Source organism: Dama dama, chromosome 8 (genome assembly GCF_033118175.1).
Source record: "Dama dama isolate Ldn47 chromosome 8, ASM3311817v1, whole genome shotgun sequence".
NCBI classification, from domain to species: Eukaryota; Metazoa; Chordata; class Mammalia; order Artiodactyla; family Cervidae; genus Dama; species Dama dama.
The window spans coordinates 3,263,287-3,280,764 of NC_083688.1; the positions used below are offsets into that span (position 1 = coordinate 3,263,287).

Genomic DNA, 17,478 nt, shown 5'->3' on the forward strand with positions numbered 1-17,478 from the left:
AACTGAACTCCCTGGCTCAGATAATCAGCACAGACCATGGCAGTGGACAAAGGAGACAGCAACAAACCATGAACTAAGACCATGACCAAGGCAGTGCCTGGCCTTGATGTCAGCAGACTTGGCAATTCCGACTACCTTTAATCAATACCACCAAGTGCCGTTTGGAGACTGCAGTAATTGCTGCTCTTACCCAGAGGAGCCCAAGATGGTATTTTATTGGGCTTGTATTTGGGAAAGCCCATGTTAGTTCTCAGCTCAAGAAGAAACAGCCTTCTAATCAGAGAATCCTAAGCTGGCCTGCCTCTAACCACGGGGGAAGGAGTGTGTGCTGAGTGCACGAAGAACTCAGCTCAGGCCAAATTCATCCATTCATCCATTCGTTCATTCATTCGTTCAACAAAATACACTCATGACGCCCCTATAAACCCATTCTCTGCAAAATAGGCCAGGCGGCCTTGTCATACATAGCGGTCATGTCACTCACCTGCTGAAAGTCCTCCGGAGGCCTCCCATCGCCCCAGCATGAAGGCCAGTCCTTTCATGGAAGTCTACACAGTCCTGATCTGGCCTCTGCCCACCTCTAAACCCCAGCTTGTACACCCCATGACCACCTTGTTCACTGCACTATAGCCACACTGGCTGTCTTTTCACTCTTCAAATATGCAAGCTGGTCCTCCCCCTGGGCCTTTGCATCTGCTGTCCTCCCAGCCCAGGACACTTTACATTTGTCCTTCACATCATTCTGGCTTCAGCCCAAATGTCACCTCCTCTGAGAAGCCTTCCCTGATCCCCCAGGCCAAGCTACTCTGCTTCTCTAACCCAGCACCCCTGTTCTATTTCTGTAATACTTATTTCCATCTTAAGTAATATATTTTTAGATTATTTGTTGACTTGTGTACATAAGTAGAATGTAAACTTCTCGAGGCAGGCCCCTGGTTGTTTTTTCACTGCTGTACCCCTAGCTTTCTGAGCCAGCCGTGGATGTATGGTAGGTGTTCAATCGCTACTTGCTGGATGAATGAAGAAGGGTATATGATGCAGCATGCCCTGTTCTGGGCAGCCTTGGGGCAGATCACGGGACAAAACTGACAAATTCCTTGCCCTCAAGGGGCTCACATTCAGGTTGGAGACAGGCAACACTACACTGATACGGCATAGTTATAATAGTTTAAGTAACTTGCCCATGGTCACATAGTTACTAAGTGGTGGAACTGAGATTTTTTCACTCAGAGGAACTGAATGCAGGATCCATGCTCTTAACAGTCCACTAAATAAGTAATAAGTGAAAGTAACTCTATGGACTGTAGCCTGCCAGACTCCTCTGTCCATGGGATTCTCCAGGCAAGGATACTGGAGTGGGTAGACATTGCCTTCTCCAGGGGATCTTCCCCACCTGAGGAGTGAACCCAGGTCTCCTGCATTACAAGTGGATTCTTTCCCATCTGAGTCACCAGGGAAGCCCAATAAGTAAGTGAGTAAATAAATAGATAAATATTCAGTTGGGCAGTGACTGTCAGGGGAGAGCAACCAGGGTGAGGGGAGAATGAAGTGATGAGGAAGGAGGGGGTGACGATGGTATCAGATGAAAGGGACCGTTCCAGCAGAGGCCTGCAGGAGATAAGACGGACGGGAGAAGATAATCTAGGGGAAACAGGAGAGTGGTGGAGACAAGACAGGTAAACAGACGAAGACCAACCAGTGGGATAAATGCTGCGGCAGAGGGAACAGACAAGACAGACAGACAGACAGAGGAGAGCCCAGAGCTGGCTTCCCGGAGAAGGTGCCCTCGGACGGGTGGGGTCAGTGGGTAGAGAATGTTCCCGGCAGAGGAGACGTGTCAGTCCCAAAATGAGAAGAGAGAAGATGCTTTTGAAGAACCAAAAGGATGCTCAGTGTAGGCAGGGCTTGGACAATGGGTGCGTGTAGTGGTGGGGAGGGAAGAAATGAGGCTGGAGGGAAAGCTGCCAGGGGCTACACCCTGTGGAACCAAGTCCGCCTGGCTGAGGAGTCCAACCTAACCGTGAAGGCCGGGGCCACGTGCAGAGCTGAGTGAGGGCGCACTGGACCTCTTAGTGGTATTTCTGCAACTGCCTGTGAGTCTATATTCAATTAAAAAGAAAAAAGCAGTGGGACATTGCTATAGAGTTTGAGAACTTTGATGGCAACCCACTCCAGTACTCTTGCCTGGAAAATCCCATGGTCAGAGGAGCCTGATAGGCTACCGTCCATGGGGTTGCAAAAGAATCGGACACGACAGAGCAACTTAACTAAGTTCAAATAAACCCAAAATAAATATTCACCTCCACTCCAAATCAATCAGTTAATTTACCAAACACGTACCAGATAAGTACAATAAATATGTACAGGTGCTGTCTTACACGCTGGGGACCCAGCAGTGACTAAGACACACAGACAACCACCTTCCACCATGGAGATGCCCTGCAGCAGGGAGTCAGACAATACGTAAACTCAAAACATTTAAATTAAGATCATTCTATTTGACACAACGAGTTTGAAAGAAAATGGAAAGAAAACACTGAAAAAGAAAGATCATTTTAAATAACAACGAGGGTTCTGAAGAGAAAGAAACCTTATATAATACTTACCCAGATTTCAAGAAGCAACCTTGGGTTTCCCTTCTCTCTAAGTCTGAAAACAGGCTGTCCAGCTTCTTGGAAGTTCTTCGGAGAAATACGCAAATTGCCCTAGAGGAACAAACCAGAAAAACCAGCCCGTGGGTCCATAGGGTGTGGGACCCTGAGGAGGCCCTGTGGGCAAGAGGGAGGTGAGCCCCAGGGCTGGGGAGCCCTGACCCTACTTTTGGCCTTTGCCCCCCAGGTCTGTAGGCATCGATCATTCATCGAGTGCAGCTCTGGCTCTTGGCGTGAATTGTCGGTTCTACGTCTTCATACCCTGAGCCATGGGTGCTGCACCCACTCCCTGGTTAGCCTGGCGGTAGAGGGCTGGCACTGGATCTCCTCCGTATCAGTATTTCAGTGCCCAACTGTTTGTGTGCCCCAGAGTAAGTGTTCAGAAATTAAATGTGACATGAACGAATAAATGAACTAGTTTTTTAGGCATAAGCAAAAGCTAGATTTTCCTGGTTATTCTCTCTGGAAAGGCACTCTTCTTCTTACCCTCCCCTCGAGCATCAGATGAGGAAGGCAGATGGACCAAGGGCCCAGCATCTGGAATTACCCAGAGACGTCCCAGAGCCCAGCGGGAGAGGAGAGAAGGTGTTTCTGAAGAACCAAAAAGATGCTCAGCGATCCAAACAATGCTCAGCCCAAAGATGCCCAAAGATGCTCAGCGACCCAAACTTCAAATAATCTGAGCTTCATCCTAATGGGCCATTTTCTTTTTTTTTTCCTTTCTTTCTTTTTTTTTTTTTCATTAGTTGGAGGCTAATTACTTCACAACATTTCAGTGGGTTTTGTCATACATTGATATGAATCAGCCATAGATTTACACGTATTCCCCATCCCGATCCCCCTCCCACCTCCCTCTCCACCCGATTCCTCTGGGTCTTCCCAGTGCACCAGGCCGGAGCACTTGTCTCATGCATCCCACCTGGGCTGGTGATCTGTTTCACCATAGATAATATACATGCTGTTCTTTCAAAACATCCCACCCTCACCTTCTCCCACAGAGTCCAAAAGTCTGTTCTGTATTTCTGTGTCTCTTTTTCTGTTTTGCATATAGGGTTATCGTTACCATCTTTCTAAATTCCATATATATGTGTTAGTATGCTGTAATGTTCTTTATCTTTCTGGCTTACTTCACTCTGTATAAGGGGCTCCAGTTTCATCCATCTCATTAGGACTGATTCAAATGAATTCTTTTTAACGGCTGAGTAATATTCCATGGTGTATATGTACCACAGCTTCCAGAGGAGAACATAGGCAAAACACTCTCCGACATAAATCACAGCAAGATCCTCTATGACCCACCTCCCAGAATATTGGAAATAAAAGCAAAACTAAACAAATGGGACCTAATGAAACTTAAAAGCTTTTGCACTACAAAGGAAACTATAAGTAAGGTGAAAAGACAGCCCTCAGATTGGGAGAAAATAATAGCAACTGAAGAAACAGACAAAGGATTAATCTCAAAAATATACAAGCAACTCCTGCAGCTCAATTCCAGAAAAATAAATGACCCAATCAAAAAATGGGCCAAAGAACTAAACAGACATTTCTCCAAAGAAGACATACAGATGGCTAACAAACACATGAAAAGATGCTCAACATCACTCATCATCAGAGAAATGCAAATCAAAACCACAACGAGGTACCATTACACACCAGTCAGGATGGCTGCTATCCAAAAGTCTACAAGCAATAAATGCTGGAGAGGGTGTGGAGAAAAGGGAACCCTCTTACACTGTTGGTGGGAATGCAAACTAGTACAGCCGCTATGGAAAACAGTGTGGAGATTTCTTAAAAAACTGGAAATAGAACTGCCATATGACCCAGCAATCCCACTTCTGGGCATACACATGTAGGAAACCAGATCTGAAAGAGACACGTGCACCCCAGTGTTCATCGCAGCACTGTTTATAATAGCCAGGACATGGAAGCAACCTAGATGCCCATCAGCAGATGAATGGATAATGGGCCATTTTCTATGTTCAAGGAACCAGAATATTTTCTGCCTCTTCAAGCTTCTGTAAGTTCTCTTTTTTTAAAAAAAAATTTTTGGCCATGCCGCGTGGCATGCAGAACCTTAGTTCCCGGACCAGGGATTGAACCCAAGGCCCCTGCAGTGGAAGGGCAGACTCTTAACCCTCCAAAGGGTTTTTAATCAATTAACAGTGATAAAACCCTTCCCCTGGATGTTACCTTCCAAGGCACAAGAATGTAGTATGACTATGAACCAGGAGATTCAAGCCATAAGTCCAACCATATTAAAAAGATAGACAAGTAAAATGCCTAGAAGAACAGTCATCACAGGGATCTCTGGATGGTTGCATACCAGAGACTTTTCTGGACTTTCCCAGTGTCACAGAGATGTATTGCTTTTGAACTCTGAAGGCAGTTATTTTGTTTATGTCTCTACCTGCATGGAGGGGACTGTGGGACTTACATCAGGGTGGTTGACAGTGACCGTCTGTACACTGGGGTGGAGTGGGGCGGGTGAGGGGTGGTGGCTGAAGATTCTGTATGATTTTAATCTTTTCTTTATATGTTTAAATTTTATGAATTTTCAATAATGACTGTGTATTGATGATAAGACCAGAATGAACAGATTAAAAAAAAATTTTTTTTGATGGGGACCATCTTAAAGTCTATGAATTTGTTACAATACTGCTTCTGTTTTATGTTTTGATTTTTTGGCCTGGAGGCATGCGGAATCTTAGCTCCTCAGCCAAGGACTGAACCCACACCCCCTGCATTGGAAGTAGAGGTCTTAACCACTGGACTGCCAGGGAAGTCCCCAATAGATTATGATTTTAAACCATAATATGGGGTGCTGATGTCAGCTCAGACTGGCATCTCTCCCAGCTCTATGTTCAGTGATGCTGGGAGCCTGAAATGAGCCACAGAGGGGCTATTTCCATCACAGAACCTGGCAAGCGCCACAAACGAAGGGAATCCATTTCCAGGGAGATGGTTAACAGTACACGATGGGATACACAATATGATGCTAGTTATGTCTTTAAAAAATGTTTCACAGAGCAAAAAGATCACAAGGCAATACATCAAAATGTTAATGATCCTGACGTGCACACTACCATATGTAAGTGAAAGTCACTCAGTCGTGTCCAACTGTGAACAGTCCATGGAATTCTCCAGGCCAGAATACTAGAGTGGGTAGCCTTTCCCTTCTCCACGGGATCTTCCCAACCCAGGGGTCGAACCCAGGTCTCCTGGGTGGATTCTTTACCAACATCCACACTGCCGTATGTAAAACAGACAGCTAATGGGAAGCTGCTATGTAACATAGGGAGCCCAGCCTGGCCCTCTCGGACGACCTAGAAGGGTGGGAGGGAGGTTTGAGAGGGAGGGGGATATATATACATAAACACTTACGGTTGATTCGAGTTGTTGTACGGAAGAAGCCAACATGACATTGTCAAGCAATTATCCTCCACTTAAAAAAAAGTGTTAATGATTCTTTTCTCTCGGTGGCAGGGCTGTGGGCCTAGAAGTAATTGGCTTTTATTCTATTTTCCTGGATTTCTAACATTTTTCTGTTGCAAGCTTATTAGAGCTTTTTAAAGAAAATATTTACCCATTTATCTGGCTGAGTCAGGTCTTAGCCGCGGCACACAGGGTCTCCCACTGTGGCGTGTGGACTCTATTTGTGGGGCAGAGGTTCCAGAGCACATGGGATGTGCAGGTGGGCTTAGTCGCTCTGGGGCTTGTGGGATGTTGGGTCCTAACTGGGGATTGATTCTGAGTCCTTTGCATTCCAAGGTGGATTCTTTACCACTGGGCCATCAGGGAAGTCTCTATTAGAGCTTTAATAATTAAAAAAAATTTTTAAAATTAAAAATTGTTGTGTTTTTGATCACTAGAAGGGGAATGCTTTATCTCACAAAGCCCTGGCTCCACGAGGCCCAGCTGAGCCAGCAGGGGTGAGGTCACAATTAAGTCCCATTCCTTTGACCAGCAGGTCTTGGTCTTGTAATCAACAAGATGGACAAGGGCCATCCGTGATGGTGGGATGGAGGAGCCCAGGGCTCCAAGAAGGCCATGGACTGGCCAGTCGGATGGGATGGGACCCAAACTCTTTCAATCGAGGGAGTATGGTGGCTGCTGAGGTTGGAGGCGGGAGGTGCCACCCAAACTGTGTATGCTGGTCCTCAGCGGCCTCCACTCCTTGGTCTGGTTAGGGATCAGGATCCAGTCCAGTCCAAAGCTGAATTGAGAGTCTCAAGTATGTCTGGGAACCTGGACCGATTCTGAGAGAGATGGCGAAAGGGTGCGGGACTCCTGCGGTGAGGAACAGACCCCGCTGATCAGGGCCGGAGGTGCCTCTGCGCCCGGGGCCACCTCGTGCGCCTGGGGCCCGTCCAGCAGCACCCTGGGCTCAGCTCATCCCCGATGCAGGGAGTAAGTCCCGACTCCCTGGGGATCTTGTCCCCGCCCAGGTGACATGAAGGTCCCAAGGAACCCTGAGAAAGGTCCACCTCTGCCCTAGGAGAGCCCCGTCGCTCAGGGGAACAACACGCCCATGGCAAGGTGCCCAGGGAGGACACTGGTCCACGGCTGGACTCACGGCCCGGGGGTGGGATGGATGCGGCCAGTCTGGAACGGGAACTCGTTCTGATGCACCACGATCATGACTTCTGTCTTATGGGTCATATTATCAGTCACCAAAGAAAACACAGGCTGGGTTATTTTTGTTGGTAGTAGGGGGAGATGGCCATTCCCAAACATCTGCCCTGGGTTCTATAGGCACCCACGGGAGGTACTCGACCCACATTTCTTGGTGGACGCCATAAATGATGCCGTGGGATTTCTTCTTGCAGTGGCAAAAATCCCAAAGTTAGCACTTAGGAGAAAAATCAGATGTGGTCAATATCATCCTTGAAAGTCCTTTGTTGTTGCTGTTTAGTCTCTCAGTCGTGTCTGACTCTTTGCGACCCCATGGACTATAGCCTACCAGGCTCCTCTGTCCATGGGATTCTCCAGGCAAGAATACTGGAGTGGGTTGCCATTTCCTCCTGCCGGAGATCTTTCTGACCTAGGGATCAAACCTGAGTCTTGGGCATTGGCGCTGAGCCACCAGGGAAGCCCTGAAAGTCCTTTAAATCATCATTAAAACCCCAAGGCCTTTGGACTTCGCTGGTGGGCCACTGGTTAAGACTGTACTTCCACAGCTGGGGGCACTAGTTCAATCCACGGTTCGGGAAGTCCTGCATCACCTAGTCTTTAGAAGATGCCATGCAAGAATGAACTTTTGTTTTACTTAAACGCAAGCCAACTGTGGCCTTTTTTTTTTTTTTTAAACTTTGATGTGTGTGTGTTGGCAGGGGGGTTGGAGGGTAGGGGAGCCGGGAGCAGCTGGGATGTGATGTTCTTTTTCTCTCTTTCTTCCTCTTTTTCTGAGTTAAGTGGCCACAGGTGAATTTTTACATGAGTCTGCAGTACAGTGAAATAACCATCAGTAGGGCTTCCCTGGTGGTCCAGTGGCTGAAACTCCATACTCTCAATGCAGGGGGCCCGGGTTCCATCCTGGGTTGGGGAACAAAGATCCAACGTTCTGTGCCATGACTAAGAATTTGCATGCTGCAACGAAAGATCCTGCCTGCTGCAACTAAAACCCCATGCAGCCAAATTAATAAATAAATGAATAATATATATACCTATTTTAAAAATAACCATTACTAGAGAAATAAATACAGTGTCAGAAGAAGGCTGAGGACTAATTATTCTGGACCCAAGGAGAAGGAAAAGCACTGGGCCAAAGAAATCCTTTGCAACAAACAGAGCTTACAGCACTGTTCTTAAGCCAGAAATTCTGAAGACTGTAGTTCAAAGTGGACACACACACACAGACACAGACACACACACACACACAGACACACAGACACACACACACACACACAACAAGACAATCTTGACATGGTCCTAGAACTGGGGATCCTAGGCAGGCCCAGCTTACTCCCCACTCTAAGCATTTTAGGAGACAAACCCATTCATTTTACACCTCTATCGGGAAGTTAAACTGGAGGTCGGTGGTAACTGCACCATCTCAGGAGATGTCCAGGCAACAGTTTCAACACAGAAGAGCCCGCAGGGCTTTGGACAATCCCAGCACAGACTGGAAGAAGAAAGAGGGCGTTGGCATGGAGAGCAAGCTCCCAGACCCCGCTGGCTTCGGGAGAGCCTGGAGGAGGGGTGGGGTGCTGGGGCAGGGCGGGCAGGGGGACAGTGTGCTCGAGGGCGGACGCCCAGGCTGTCGGACGTTTTGTCCTCATTTATCATGGCCCCCTTCTTCCCTGACTCCCAGCAGAGTACAAGCTGCCACCATCTCTCTGGCAGGAGCCTCCTCTCCCACCTCGTTCTGCCCTTACCCCTAGCTATCCAGCCCACAGCATCTAGAAAGCTGCATTCAAACTAGAGTCAGATCACGTCCCTTCCCTGCTCCAAACCTCCAGCACTCCCTTCTCACCCAGAGCCGCGGGCCATGTGCAGCCGACCCGGCTCCTCCCGGTTCCTCCACTTATTTGGCTGCAGACACACCGTCCTCGTGGCCGCCAGGGGACCCCACCAGCCATGCGCCCACCTCAAGGCCTTTGCACTGGCTGTTCCCTTTGCCGGAAATGGTCTGCCCCTAGATAACCACACGGTCAGCTCCCTTCTCTCCTTCTGGTCTTGGCTTAAGTCTCACAGCTCAGGGAAACCACACCACCCCTTCTCATCCCAATCCCTGTCAACTGGCTCCTCTGCCTGGGCCAAAGCATGCCTCACTATCTGACACCCTATATCCTTTCCTCATTTACGTTTACTGCTTACTGTCTATCTCCCTCTGCCCACGCGGAACATAGTAGGAACCGATAAACATTTGCTGAATGAAGGGTGTTTCCACTAGGGATAACTAAAATATAATTTAAGAGGCAAATCTGCCTGGTAAGGCAGGGGGAGAAATGGCAATGTCTGCAGTGGTTCATTTGACTCGCTGGTTTTCAAACTGGTCCACAGGGTCCCAGGGACCTGTCTCACTCTGAGGGGCAAGAGAAGACACAGGGGCAGCCATCCATGCCCACCTTCAAATTGTAACAGTAAATGATCCAACAATGCTGCTTCTGGTCACATACCCAAAAGCATTGAAAGCATAGTCTCAAAAAGGTATTTGTACACCTATATTCATAGCAGCATTTTTCACAACAGCTAAAAGGCGGAGCAGAGTACATCAGGCAAAATGCCCGGCTGGATAAAGCACAAGCTGGAATCAAGATTGCCAGGAGAAATACCAACAACCTTAGATATGCAGATGATACCACTCTAATGTCAGAAAGCAGAGAGGAACTAAAGAGCCTTTAATTTAGAGGAACTAAAGAGGAGAGTGAAAAAGCTGGTTTGAAACTCAACATTAAAAAAACTAAGATCATGGCATCTGGTCCCATTATTTCATGGCAAATAGAAGGGGGGAAAGTGGAAGCAGTGACAGATTTTATTTTCTTGGGCTCCAGAATCACTATGGATGGTGACTGCAGCTATGATATTAAAAGACTCTGGTTCCTTGGGAAAAAAGCTCTAACAAACCTAGACCATGTATTAGAAAGCAGAGACATCACTTTGCTGACAAAAATCAGTATACTCAGGGCTGTGGTTTTTCCACTCATGGATGTGACAGTTGGATCATAAAGGAGGCTGAGCACCTAAGAATTGCTGCTTTCTAACTGTAGTGCTGGAGAAGGCTCTTGAGAGTCTCTTGGACTGCAAGGAGATCAGACCAGCCAATCCTAAAGAAATCAATCCTGAATACTAATTGGAAGGACTGATGCTGAAGCTAAAATTCCAATACTCTGGCCACCTGATGCAACGAGCTAACTCCTCACTGGAAAAGACCCTGATGCTGGGAAAGATTAAAGGCAGGAGGAGAAGGGGGCAACAGAGGATGAGATGGTTGGATGGCATCACTGACTGAACGGACAAGAATTCGAGCAAACTCCTGGAGGTACTGAAGGGCAGAGGTACCTGGCATGATATAGTCCATAGGGTCTCAATGAGTTGGACATGACTCAGTGTCTGAACAACAACAAAAAAAGGTGGAGGCGAGCCAAGCGGTCATTGGTGGATGAAAGGATAAACAAAATGCGTTATATACATGCAATGGAACATTATTCAGCCTTAAAAGAGAGAAGGAAATTCTAACACGCTGCAACATGGATAACCCTTGAGGACATTACGCTGAATGAAATCGGCCAGTCCCATAAAGACAAACACTGTATAGCTCCATTTATATGAGCTATTTAGCGTAACCAACATCATAGAGATAGAATGTAAAGTAGGGGTGGCAAGGGGTTGGGGAGGGAGAGGGGAAGTTGTTGTTCAGTGTAAAGAGTTTCAGATTAGCAAGCTGAAATGGTCTGGAGATTGATTGCAAAAGAACGTGATTATTCCTAACGGTACTGAACTGCACACTTAAAAATGGTTAGGATGGTGAATTTTATGTTCTGTGTATCTCATCACAATTAATTTTTTTAATTAAAAAATTATAACTATTAGTACTTGGTAAATGTTAGCCATGTACCACTCTTTTCCATCTCATTTCCTCCCAGTAATTCTATAAGGCAGATGCTATTATCTCTCTTTTACAGATGGAGAAAGAGGTCCTGAGAAATAAATGGAAAGGTCACTGCATAAGTGATGTGGGATTTAAACCGTGTACCTGGGTCTTGGCTCAAGGACAGCCTACCCTGTTCCTCTTTGGTCTACTTTATACACTGAGGTGGCCCAAAAGATTTCAAACGCAATTTGAAAACTGCCAAATTAGGATCTCACTAGATCTATCTTGAACCGGGCAGGACCTATGGGGCCTGTATGCAACAGACCCTCTCCCCCATGTCCTCTATTCGCCTCTTGTTTATGGAAAAGCTATAGTTTCCCAGGTCTCCCCGGAGCCAAGAATTAATGATCGAAAGGACTGTGTCATGACCAAAGTAGCAGTTTGGCCAGGAGAAGTGGTAATTTAAACAGTGAATCAGTCACATGGCAGTCAAAGAATCTTTAGCTCTTCCCTGAAGTCCTTAGGTAACAGTATCTGATACACATTCCCTGAGTTGTTTTACAGATGATAAAACCCCTATCAAATGGAAGGATTTAATTACTCGATGACCATGAGAACATAGCCCCCAGACCTCCTGCAGCCTGAGGATTGCTATGTTAACCCCTGTGATACCACCCTGTTACCACACCATCAGCCTGTCAGAGACTTGTGCACAAACTGACCACACACCTCTGACTCCCCTCCTTCAGCTGGTCTTTAAAGCTGCTTCCCTGAAAAAGAAAATGCTTCCCTGTGAATTGACGCAGCCACTATGGAAAACCATACGGAGGCTCCTTAAAACCAAAAACAGAGTTGCCATATGATCCAGCAATCTCACTCACAGGTATATATCCAGAATAAGCTATGATTTAAAAAGATAATACAAAAAAAATAATAATAATAATAAATAAAAAAAAATAATAATAAAAATAATAATAATAAAAAAATAAAATAAAATAAAAATAAAAAGATAATGCACCCCAATGTTATAGCAGAATTATCTACAATAGCCTAGACAAGGAAGCAACCTAAATGCTCATCAACAGATGACTGGATAAAGAAGATGCATTAAATGTACACAATGGAATCCTACTGAGCCATAAAAAAGAATGAAATAATGCCATTTACAGCAACATGGATGACCTAGAGACTATCATACTAGGTGAAGTCAGTCAGTCAGAGAAAGACAAATACTCCATGATATCACTTGTATGTAGAATCTCAAATATGACACAAGTGAACTTCTCTATGAAACAGAAACAGACTCACAGACACAGATAAACAAGGTCCTACTGTATAAAACAGGGAACTATATTCAGTATCCTGCAGCAAACCAGAACGGAAAAGAATATGAAAAATAATTATGTGTGTGTATGTATAATTGAATCACTGAGCTCTACACCAGAAACTAACAACACTCTAAATCGACTATGCATCAGAACAAAAACAAAACGCTGCCCTGAAACCCATCAGGGAATTTGGGTTTTTTGAGAATGGCTGCCCTGAACTCCTGATCTGCCACCGTACAATAAATGCTGCACTTTTTCCTTCATCATAACAGGTCTCAGTAGATTGACAGTAGACTGGTCTATGCGAGTGAACAGATCCAAGTTTGGTTCAGTCACGACCCCACTTTTCAACTTTATTTCCCTCCACTTCCCTTCTTCTAGCCAGCTTTCTCCCAAGCTGAACCACCTGCTCCTTCCAGCCTACGCTGGGTTTCCCACCCCGGGACGCAGCTCAAGCTGTTTTTTTCTTGGTGTGGATCCTCATCTCCAAATAATGCCCTTCTTCAAAGTGAAAGTGAAAGCCTTAGTCGCTCAGTCGTGCCTGACTCTTTGTGACCCCATGGACTGTAGCCTAGCAGGCTCCTCTGTCCATGGAATTCTTCAGGCAGGAAGACAGGAGTGGGTTGCCACACCCTTCTCCAGGGAATATTCCCCACCCAGAGATCAAACCCAGGTCTCCAGCACTGCAGGCAGATTCTTTACCATCTAAGCTACCAGAGAAGCCCCCTTCTTCAGAAGCACAGCTTAAACATAAAATCAGGGACTTCCCTGGTGGTCTAGTGGCTGGGAGTTCCACCTGCCAAGGCAGGAGACACAGGTTTGATCCCTTCTCCAGGAAGATCCGACATACTGAGGAACAACTAAGCCTGCGTGCCACAACCACTGAGCCTGCACACAACTACTGAAGTCCGTGCTCTACAACCAGAGACACCACCGCAATAAGAAGCCCACGCACCACAGCCAGAGAGCAGCCCCTGCTCGCTGCAGCCAGAGAGAGCCCGCAGGCAGCGACAAAGACCCAATGCAACCATAAATTAAAATAAAAAAAAAATCAGTGAAGATCTCCTGCAGACTTACTCTCCTGATCCCATTTCAGCCTCACCACTACCTTACGAGGAAGAGCCTAATACTGTCCCCATCTTACAGATGAGAAAACTGAGGCTCATAGAGGAGAGGGCCACACAGCTGGCAAATGGCAGGACCAGGATATACCCTCCCCAGGTGCATGTGACTTGAGACCCAAATCCATCTCCATTTTACAAAGGGGTCTCAGGGGCTGCCAGGAGGCTTCTTGGATTTGTCCAGCCAGCCACCTCTGAAGCGCTCCTTATGCTTTCCCTGGGGGGCCTCCCCTCCTCTCAGGCATGAAGGCTGGTTGCCTACGTGCCTGTCTCCCCAACCAGGATGGTCGGCGGGGAGTGGATGGTGCCCAGGACACCTGTGCTTTCCCACCTCCTCAGCAGAGCTCCTCCTTCTGCAGGTGTAAGAGATCAGGTGCCCCCAATGCCCCCTCGCACCAGACCCTGTGTGACTTTTCTTAATTGACTTGCCACAACTTGGCAGTGGATGATAGGTTTATTTCTTTGTGGTCTGTCTCCCTCACTAGAGAAAGCTCCGTGAGGGCAGGGGCTTGTGTGTTACGTTCCCTGATGTCTCCTAGAACAGTGCCTGGCAGAGCAGGTGAGAGAATGGATGAATGAACACCTACCCTCACAGCTAAGAAGTGACTTTTGTCATTTTTCTTTTTTGATGAAGGACAATAGAATTTTAGATAAAGCAAGTCCACATATGCACTCAAGAGCTACTCCCAAAGAGATTTCATTACTGAGCATCTCAGAGCAAACTCGGAGCAGTCCCAGGAATCATGAGGGTTACAGTTGGAGGTGGAGGAGTGTGACTGGGTGGTAGCTGAGATTAATCCCAGTGATATCTTACACAATTATACACAAGTATAATTACACTTTGACACAAACCTCCCACATACCTGGGGAAGTCTTGTGGCCTGGGGAACCTGGAATGCCAGTCAAGGTTGGGATCAGATCTGATGGATGAGGTGTTAACCTGGAAAAAGGGAGATGAAGGAGGAGAAGCAGTTTAGAAGACCCTGTGCAAAGGCCCTGAGGCAGGAGGCAGCAGCGTGCCTGAGCACAGAGGGCTACTGATAAAGTGGTCTGTGACACAGCTGGAGGAGGAGGCCAGGTGTAGGTGGGGCCCAGGCGGCAGGGCCTTATGGACCATGCTGAGGTTTCTGTTCTTTACCCTAAGAAAGCAGGAAGCCACAGAAGGGTTTTGAGCAGAGGGTGGTACAATCGGACGGGTCTGGCTGTCAAGAGGAGGGTGGCAAAGTGGCAAGTGGGTTCGATACCCTTTCTAGCCCCTTTCTGCTTGTTGTAACATAGTCAAGGCAGCGAGCCCCCCCCGCCCCCCAAATTCATCTGCTACCGCAGTTTAAAATGTACAGCAATGGTTACAAAACCATCAGGTCATAAAGGACAGAGTGAGGATAAACCACCTAATGACGTTTCTCAGGTCCCACGTGTGGGCCCGGAGGCTGGTCCAGCCACTTCTAGCCTCGTGGTACCAGCGCAGGGAAAGACGATTTCAGGCTCACGAGAAACTCTCCAGGCTGTGACCTTGATGAACCTCCCTCCCCACCACCCCAACCAGGGCAGCATGCGTCTTGTTGACCGCTGTACCCCCGGCGTCTAAACGGTGCCATTCTGGCACATGCTCAGCCACGGCAACCAAGGCAGCCAACTGTGCCATCCCACCACTCCTGGGCCTTGGAAAGGCCCCCACGGTGGCAGCCTTTGTGGCTTTGGCCTCTTTCGTCCCCATGACAACCCTGGGGGCAGGCATTTCACAGGTGAGGCAACCGAGGCACAGACAGGTCACTCAGCTTGTTTGGGATGACTCCGGAAGCTGCAGACTGGGGGCCTGAGCCACCTCTGTGTGATGGAGTACATGTGACCGCAAGGGTTCAGAAAGCTGAAATGCGGACCGTGACACGCGCTCTATTTCCTGAGACAGCAGAGCAGGAAAGCTCAGGCTCCCAGCCTTCAACTTGGCCACCCTCCCTCTGCCTCTTACATTTCTTTACGGAGAGCTCTCACAGGTTATCCACAGGGCCACTAGAGTCTCTAAATAAACACTGTAAATAAACACCACACCCCGGCTGACGCCTGATTCGGGAAGGCCTCCGATGTGGGCCACACCCTGCACCCTGCTCACGACTTCCGAAGCCTTTCCTTTCAGCACAGCACCACCAAAGCCGTGAAGTATCGTGACTCCCGCCGTATGCAGAGAAAACAGGCCAGAGAGGTAGAATGACGCACCCAAGATCACACAGCTAGGTTTCCAGACTCTGAGGTCAGTTCAGGCCCGCTCTCTGCCCACCCAGCTCCTCCTCCCCAAATCCCTGGAGGCTGGGTTGGGGGAGCTCAGGCTGGCAAACCATCCCAAACAAGGCCGGGCAGGGCCAGAGACTCAGAGGACTCGGGGCTGTGAGCTTTCACCTCTTCCTGCTCTCTTCTCAGACTTCCCCACGGGGAAGGTGCAGTGCTCCCTCTTCATCCCTCCTCCAGCTCAGACTAAAGGGCAGGGTTTATTCCACTCTCTGGCATGTACCCCCCCCCCCCAACAACTGCTCCCCCACCTCCCCCAGGGCAGCTCTTGTCTCGCTGACTGCTGTATTCTCAGTGCCTAAACCGTACCCAGTCAACGTTGGATATATATTTGGTTCCATATATATTTGGTGGACTCCCCCAAAGCTTAAAGGGCTTCCTGTTTCTGCCCCAAAATGAACGCCGAGTTAGTGAACAGAGAACTCACTGTTGACTCCTACGCCGTGTCAGGCAGTGGTGTCCAGACCAAGCGGAGTCTAGCCGGGCTGTGGTCCTGCCTTCCTGCGCCACCCTGAGCAGGGCAGAGAGGAGACCGGAGGGGTGCGTGTGTGTGTGAAGCCCTCCTCTGTGCCAGGCTCTTATAACCCAGGTTCTCATCCTGACCTCCTTCCCAGTGGTCTTGGGGGAATTCCCTCCTCTCTCTGAGCCTCAGCTTACCCAGGTGTAGAATCGCCCCCCCAAAGTTAGTAAATCAGTAGCAGAAATTCATCCTTCCTCTAACGACAGGGGTCAGGAGGACGCCCCCGGGCTCCCTGTGACCCCGGGGCCTTTTCTTCTCACTTTCTCCTCCCTCCCCGCGCCTGGGGTAATTCTCAGTTTAAGTGTCTGCTGAGAGCTCAACGGGCTGCAGGGACAAGAGGGGGCGGTGAGGCGCGCCCGAGGGGCCGGTCAGCCAAGGGGAAGCCCGGCGACCCCGGGTGACCTTGGGTTGGGCAAGCCCTGCCCCCTCCCTGGCCCGGACCAGAGTCCTCATTTACCAGGGGAGGCCCGGCCTCAGCTTCCCCATCTGGGGCCAGGGCGTGTGGCTCTAAGCTCACTTCCGGCTCGGAAGGAAAGCAATAAGCCGCCCGGCGACCTCGACTCCCGGCCGGTGGGCGCCGGGCCGCCGCCGCGCACTTGGCACCGAGGGCCGCGTCGGGGGCGGGGGCGGGCAACGGGCCCGCGGGCCGGGCGGCGCGGGGCGGGGGCTCCCGCGGCCGGGAGCGCGCCCCTTACCTGGAGGTGGCTGCGCGGCGAAGGCCAGGGGGCCGGGCTGATCCGGCCCCGCCCCGCGCGCGGGTCCGGCAGGTCCCGCCGCCCAGCGCCCCGCCCCGCGCGCTCCCGGTGCTTCCGGGCTCCGGCCCCGGCGTGTGTCCTGGGGCACCCGGCTCAGGCAGTGCTACCCGCCAACCCCGCGCGAAACTCCTTCCGTGGGCCCGTGCGCCCTCGGGGACGCCGCGCGGCGCCCTCGCGGGTTTGGCGCTGCGGAAACTGCTTGCCGGACTTTCGGTCCCCCCACGCGGAGAGCCGCGCGGCCTCCCGGGGTGGGGGCGGGGGGCGTCGTCAAAAGCAGATGATGTGAA

General features: G+C 49.2%; 1 protein-coding gene across 4 annotated transcripts in view; it reads right to left on the reverse strand.

Annotated features, from left to right (window-relative positions):
* TMCO4 (transmembrane and coiled-coil domains 4) overlaps window positions 1-17,199 on the reverse strand; it is a 112,199-nt gene extending 95,000 nt beyond the window's left edge. The window contains exons 1-4 of one of the 4 annotated variants that reach the window (XM_061148059.1): window positions 17,132-17,193; window positions 16,344-16,427; window positions 14,497-14,573; window positions 2,607-2,705 (exon numbers count right to left, since the gene is read on the reverse strand). The gene's annotated coding sequence lies outside the window, so the exon portion shown is untranslated. Of the gene's footprint in view, window positions 1-2,606; window positions 2,706-14,496; window positions 14,574-16,343; window positions 16,428-16,893; window positions 17,014-17,131 lie in introns of those variants that run through there. The other 3 variants (XM_061148060.1, XM_061148061.1, XM_061148062.1) reach the window with 3 other exon arrangements.
* Between the last annotated feature and the right edge of the window lie 279 nt (window positions 17,200-17,478).